Source organism: Thamnophis sirtalis, unplaced genomic scaffold (assembly GCF_051295495.1).
Source record: "Thamnophis sirtalis isolate CommonGarterSnake01/CBP01778 unplaced genomic scaffold, rThaSir2_p1.2 scaffold_7, whole genome shotgun sequence".
NCBI lineage: Eukaryota > Metazoa > Chordata > Lepidosauria > Squamata > Natricidae > Thamnophis > Thamnophis sirtalis.
In genome coordinates, this window is record NW_028261387.1 from 61,163,242 (window position 1) to 61,170,870 (window position 7,629).

General features: G+C 40.6%; 1 long non-coding RNA gene across 1 annotated transcript; it reads right to left on the reverse strand.

Moving 5' to 3' along the window:
* Positions 1-1,971: 1,971 nt before the first annotated feature.
* Positions 1,972-7,385, reverse strand: LOC148044684 (uncharacterized). The gene is made up of 3 exons (XR_015697341.1): positions 7,362-7,385; positions 5,866-5,920; positions 1,972-2,003 (listed from the first exon to the last, which is right to left on the reverse strand). It is a non-coding gene; the product is annotated as an uncharacterized LOC148044684 (long non-coding RNA).
* Positions 7,386-7,629: the final 244 nt, after the last annotated feature.

Here is a 7,629-nt window from a genome sequence, read left to right on the forward strand (position 1 = left end):
ATTTTGCTGGGTTCTTTAACAGAGCCATACTAAAACATGTGCTCCCCTCATGCCTTGAATTACAATTTTCAGAATTCTCAGGCAAGGTAGTCAATAATTCTGTAGACCAAAAACACCCGGAGAGCAGCAGGAAAACAAAGCGTGCCCTAGCCTTCTAAGTTCCAGGGGTGGGTTTCAACCGGTTCGCGGCAGTCCCCGCGAATCGGTTGGTCGGCGAACCCGGAAGTAAGTAACTTCCGGGAACGGCGAAGGGCCCACCCGCCCGCCCGCACTCCTTACTGGTCTTTGAAGGCTTCTGCGCTTCCACGCAGGCACATGGCACATACAGTGCCTGCGCAATTCTCCGCGAGCAGCTGGATGGCACATACAGCACCTGCGCGAGTCTCCGCGAGCAGCTTGAGCATCGCGCAGGCGCTAAGACGCATGCGTGAACTGCGCACGTGCACGAGGACACCGCCGGCCCCGTTCCAACCGAACCAGTTGGAACGGGATTAGCAACCCACCCCTGCTTCTAACCCTAACCATGTGATCCAATAACATGGGCTAAGAATAGAGGTTCCATTCAGATGATATTCCTTCTCTGTTTATTAAAGCAAGACATTTTTTGGGTCTGCCCAATATAGTCAAACACACAAGATGCTCATTTAAAACTAAGCAAGCTCAGAATTTCAGGGAAATGAAGCTGCTAGTTTTGTAATGTATTTGTTAAGAATTGTGAGTGAACACAACCAGAATCTGACTAAAATGTTGTTTAAGATTTCATTACAATTTTGTGTATCTGTCACTGTTGCATATCCTATAGGACTTTCCATAAAATGGAAACATTTATATAATACTGAACCTTAGACTCAGACATTAAGAATTATTTCCACACTTAATCATATCTACATGTGGATTCACATTTGAATAATTGACTGGTGAGTTGCCAGCTTTTGAGTATGAAGTAATTACATTCCTTAAGCAAGACGATAGCTATCCTGAGATACAAAATATTTTTATCAACTCCTCACCCTACTCATTTATGGAATTCATCGCTGCATTGTAAAATCATTGAGGGTTTTTTCTGCCATCTAGTGATTGCTTCGCAGAACCATTTTATAAACCGAACCAAAATGTATTTGATCTCAAAATGATCCAGTCTGCCTGTAAATATTGATAATAATCAACAGAATTCAGCATCTATTTTCAGACAGTGATGTTTATTGGAATGTTGGTGGGTGATTTATAATTTCATCACCAATATTCAGTGTTGAATCAAAACTGTTTGGAAAATTTCTACTTTCCACTTTAGCTTTTCTATAACAAAATCATTGATGAGAAATATGTATTTGAAAATTCACCGCTTTTCATTTTCATATGTTTAGTTTTAGTTTTTATAGGAAAACCATCAAAGACAACCGAATTAGTTTCTAATTTAGAGATCTTTTTCATTTAAACCTTAAATCTGAATGTCAAACTTCTCATATCAAAACTAAACCTAGAAGTTGCTACATGTGTAAATATTAGTTTGAGAGCTATTGTTTATACAAGGAACCATGTTAAAATTGTCCTGCAATCACCAATTTGGAAGAAAATCCCATTTAACTTAAAGGGACTGTCTAACTTCTGAGTGGGCATATACACTTGCTGTAAAATATAACCAGTATCCAAGACATGATTTGGATCTTTGAAATCAGCAGCTCTTTATTAAGTTCTGTTCTCAACATGTAGGCAGAGAGTGAGATGGAGGAGAGGTGGGGAAACCTGTATATTACATTGTTAAGTATCTTATTTATTTATTTCACATAGAAGATAAATGGAAGAACAACACAGTTTGAGATTTTTCAGCCACAATCTCATAGCAAGCCTACTTATATTCGAAGTATCGTATCTCATAATGCAATAATTCTGGGGTCAAATTCAGAAGATGAATCTGAACCATGTGTGAATGAAGGATATCTCAGCTAATCGGGAAAATAAAATATTTACTCACATTTCAGGCATTGTGGAAACAAATGTTGTGCCTATAAATCAAAATAAAGCAACAAGTTACAAGGAATGAAACAATCCCAGCATTTCAAAATGAATGCAAAAAATGATGCATAATATAAGCAGACTCAATTTATTCTTTGTCATATTCCTTTTATATTTCTTTATCCCAACATTCCAGGAGGTTAGAAAAGTGATACTGAATAATATTATTTCCCAGCAATGATGAACTTGATATGTTTTTCTCCCCAGGGGGAGAATGCAACTCTAATGGAGCAGAAAATGCCAGCTAAAAATAATTCTTATGACAATGAACAGCAATGGGTTATTGTATTGTTATTCCTAGATAAAATCAAATATACTTAAAATCAAGTGCAGTTATATGAACCATTCTGTGTATGCATCTACAATATAAGAGCTTTGCAAATATTATCAGTTCCATTCCCAGCTTATGGATATTCTCTACATAGGTTCACTTAGAAATAAAGCCACTGAATCCTATATAAAGACCTGGATGTAGATTATAACTTCAGGCAATAGCTCTGGACACAAAGTGTAGAAAGCACAAAGTGAATTTCCGGATTTTACTTCTGAGGAACAAACACAGGACTGGACACAGGTGCATAAGTAGAGCTTAATTCTCAGATGGATCCCCCAATGTTGAGACAGCTCAGAAGCCAAGTCCCTCCTCTGTGATGAGAATTGACAGAAGAATGGAAGGAAAAGAATCCCATGGCCACCTATTCCCACCTGCTGCCTTACTCACAACAGCCAGCAGGAGCAGGCAAGAATTGTTTCTGATGTCCTCAGTATTTCTCCTTCTCTATTGACTTCTTAAAGGGATACCGTGGCTCAGTGGCTAAGACACTGAGCTTGTGGAACAGAAAGTACACAGTTTGGCAGTTCAAGTCCCTAGTGCGGAGTGAGCTCTCATTATTTGTCCCAACTTCTGCCAATCTAGCAGTTTGAAAGCATGTCAAAATGCAAGTAGAAAAATAGGGAACACTTTGGTGGGAAGGTAACAGCGTTCCGTACGCCTTCGGTGTTTAGTTATGCCAGCCACATGACCATGGAGACGTTTTCAGACAGTGCTGGATTCAGCTTTGAAATGGAGATGAGCTCCGCTCCCTAGAGTCGGGAATGACTATTGTATTGTATTGTATTGTATTTATTAAGTTTGTATGCCGCCCTACTCCTGAGAGACTCAGGGCGGCTCACAATAAAAAGGGATGCAAAAACTAAAAATAAAACAACAGTTTAAAATTCTGCAACAGCCATACCTCGAATGGGGCTGGATGATTCAACAGCCCCAGGCCTGCTGGAACAGCCAGGTCTTAACTGCTTTGTGGAAGGCCAGGAGGGTAGTAAGGGTCCGGATCTCCATGGGGAGATCGTTCCAGAGTGCCGGAGCAGCCACAGAGAAGGCCCTCCCCCAAGGAGTTGTCAGCCAACATTGGCTGGCAGATGGAATTCAGAGGAGGCCTAGTCTGTGGGATCTAATAGGTCATTGGGAGGTGACTGGCAGGAGGCGGCCTCTCAAGTACCCAGGTCCGATACCATGTAGGGCTTTAAAAGTAACGACTAGCACCTTGAAGCATGTCCGGAGACCAATAGGCAGCCAGTGCAGCTTGCGGAGGATAGGTGTGATGTGGGTATACCTAGGTGCACCCACAATCGCTCGTGCGGTTGCATTCTGGACTAACTGAAGTCTTCGACCACTCTTTAAGGGCAGCCCCATGTAGTCCGCATTACAGTAATCAAGTCTTGAAGTCATGAGGGCATGAGTGGCTATCTGAAGTGCCTCCCGGTCCAGGTAGGGTCGCAATTGGTGCACCAGGCGAACCTGGGCAAAGGCCCCCCTGGTCACAGCCGACAAATGGTGTTCTAGAGTCAGCTGTGGATCAAGGAGGACTCCCAAATTGCGAACCCTCTCTGAGGGGCGTATAATTTCATCCCCCAGACTGAGAGATGGAAAGGTTAGCCAATCTTTGGGAGGGAGCATCAATAGCCACCTGGTCTTGTCGGGATTGAGTGCAAGCTTGTTCGTCCCCATCCAGACCCTGACAGCCTCCAGGCACTGGCACATCACTTCTACCACATCACTGAGTTGGCACGGGGTGGACAGATACAATTGTGTATCGTCCGCGTATTGATGGTATTTGATCCCGTGCCGGCGTATGATCTCACCCAGCGGCTAGCACATATGTGGGAGAGGAATCTTTACCTTTACCTTATTGACTTCTTGCATTCAAACGCTGCCCTCAAACCCTTCTGAACATCTTTATTTTTAGGTGGGAGCGGGTGGGCTTAGCATCTTTGAACCGCATAAATGTCTTTGCTACCATCCAACAAGATTGAGCATTTCCCACATCTCTGCTGCCATCTGCTGGCTAACTAGGTTTTTGTCCCCTGGCCACCATCACTGTAGCTCCACAATCAAATTTGTTAATGGGGTGGGGCAGGAGATAAGGGGACCCAAAGTGTCTCCCTTCTCTAACTGCCCTATCCTTATTGTATTACTTTCTCTGTTGTCAGTCTTGTGTTATGACTGCAGAAAGTACTGGGCAATATGAAAGCTCTCAAATGTAGAAATCTCAGACACTTGTCTGCAGACTCTCGGGTCCTGAATCCCTGAAGACTGCACAGTAATGATTGGAATATTTATCAAGAGATTTAGAAATAATACTCAAACATAATAAGATAGTAAAAAATATTATGGTAGATTGTAAAATGCCTGGATGGCTTTTTTTCAAGCTTTGTACAGACATTTGCAGTTTGAATAATTGGAATAATTTGATAAATAGATCTTATCCTATGGTTTCTGAAATCAAATCCTGTTCTTCAGCAAAGAGTCTTGAATCAAAGTCAAATAGTGTGATTTTTGTTTTTTTTCCAATATAATTCATCCATGTTAGCTTCAAATATTGCAGCATTTTCCAATAACAAATGTAAAAGCTGAAAACTCCATATCTATAATTCAAAACGTAAGCTTTCATTTTTAACAGATGCAAATTTTTCACTTTTATATATATATATGATTATTCTTCAGGCAATCACTGGAAATTTCTTTTCTACAATGCTTATATAGAGTATACAAAATCTAAAAAAATGATTCTAAATAGAGTATTCTTATTCTTTAAAAGTAGGGTTTCTTTTTTGTGTGTGCTACTGAAAACATTCATAAATAAATTTCTCAAACCCTATAGTATTCCTACTTAGGTAAATTACCTTGGACTTTACTTTTTCTTAATCTACTTGGGAAAGAAGGACATTTGTTTGACCATCATTATAAAGTTAAGAAAATGCAAGAAACTACAAAACACTGAGAAGACAGCTCAGCACATAAGGTTAAAGACAAGCAAAAATGGGCTCATAGTAATTCTGATACAGAAAATAAGTCGTTGTAGCATTTACCAGCTGAGCAGGATCTGGAATTTTGTGTGGGAGAAAATGAATGTTTAGGCATGCCAATTCTCAGGGGGCTTGCTTCATATATTTCTATTGTAATTATATATGATCTAATTATTCACATCTGCTCCCAAGGGCTTTTCATAAACACTTTTCTTGAAATACAATGATTCACAGCTGAAACTACCCTTAAGCTCCTCACTAATCTGTCTATTTTATGTATATAAGATATTAAATAATAATTAGAAAAAAAACATCTCAGTTTCCCTGTGGCTGACCTAGCAAATATAATTGTTTTATCATGCAAAAGAAGTCGTATGAGTAAGAAAGGACTCACTGAGGTAATGATCAGCCAGCTGATCCTCTTATTTGGCCTGATCAAAATAAAGTAATGAACTTATAATTATTTTTTCCTGCTTGAGTCTAAATCATCACAGTTCCTTTGATACACAATTACCTCAAGGCTAAGTCTTTGATCAAGCATCTTACCCTAGTGCAGTCCAGGCAGGAGAGAGATGACGGTTGGAGAATGGAAAGGCTCAGACTGTGAACGACAGAGAAAAGGATGGGACTAATAAATTGAAGCTTGACTACAACTGGTCAGTAAAAATAGAACCGAGACAAATACCCTTCTGGTATGCCTGCTTCCATACTGTGAAATGTCTACCCACAGACCACACACCCTTACTATCTAGTCCTTGTGAATTGCACACTTATGCATCTTGTGCATTACTTTTCCAATACTCTTGGAAGAATATACATCCAAGATTTTTGTGTGTGTGTGTGTGTGTGTCATACATTTGGTTGCACCATGTTCAATTTCAGTGAAGCTGTGGTGAAATTGCACACCTATTTCTATTCATGCCTCTAAGAGCTAACATTGTTACTGTTCTTGTTATTTTTGTTGAATTGGGAGGGGCTGGAAAATAAAGCCAAAAGCAGTGAAACAAAGCATCTAGCAAGCCAAGAACAAAATCTCTTGGTGCTGGCCTGAATCCAGGTTGAATTTAGGTGGATTGTAGCAGAGCCAAAATCTGGTGATTCATTGGCATTTCAGACCTTGGAAAACAGTACTGGATAATACTATCATTCAATGACTAAGTACATGCTTTTAGAGGCTCAAGTTCTCAAATCCAGGTAGTTTCCAGCATCATCATCAAAGAAGGGTCAAGCAGAGGATAATCCAGAAACTCACCAGCCGTGGTGGATAGTTCAAGATTTAAAAGTCAAAAAGTTAAAGCTGTATTATTGCAGCTTCTTTTGTTCTAGTACAGCATCAGCTGGTGCAGAAGCTGATCCCTGTCCTGCTTTTCTTTGACCCAGTTTTTCTCTTTGAGCCATAACAATAGATAGAACTTCAAATTACTAGACTATTATGGAAAATGTAGGCAAGTTACACACTTCCTCATATTCAGCTCAACTAAACACAGAGTGGGGCCAGCGCAATGTGTGTGTGATTGAAGTGAAGGCCTAATAATGCTTTTTAATTAATGGGGCCAGAGCAATACATGCGTGGTTGAGTTTAAGGCCTAATAATGTTTTTGAAATTAAGCAATAGGTAGCTTTGATGGTAATTTATCAATCATCTCCTATTTTATTTCACCCTTATCATCCCAGGCACAGAAAATAACTATGATTAAAGACATACATGCCAATTCCTTCATCTATTTCATGTTTAACTATGAGGGAGCTAAAAGGTCTTTTGCAACTTAATAAAAGCATAATTACTCCAAAGTATAGAGTGCAACGCATCCCCCTTCTACAAGACATATATATGCATGTGTGCATGCAGTCATGTATGTATTTGACCAAGTAGCTGAGGCACAGGCTGCCAAGAATAAATACAAGGCTCGGTGCAACAGCCCAGCATGACGTCCCTTAGGAAGAGCCACAAATATTGAACATGTATTCACACAAACCAGATTGAACTGGCTCATAACCCTACCAATTCATCTCCATCTAATAATGGCTTAGGCCCAGGGTACCTGCGAGACCACCTAATGCCACCGGTAGCTTCCCACCGTCCAGTGCGATCCCACAGAGTTGGCCTCCTCAGGGTGCCATCAGCCAGACAGTGTCGGCTAGCAATCCCCAGGGGGAGAGCCTTCTCTGTGGGAGTGCCTTCCCTCTGGAATGAGGTGCCCCCGGAGCTTCGCATAATCCCCAACCTCCGGTCCTTCCGACGCACCCTAAAAAGTTGGCTTTTCCAACAAGCCAGCCTGACCTGAACAAAATAAAATAAATGATTGGTTA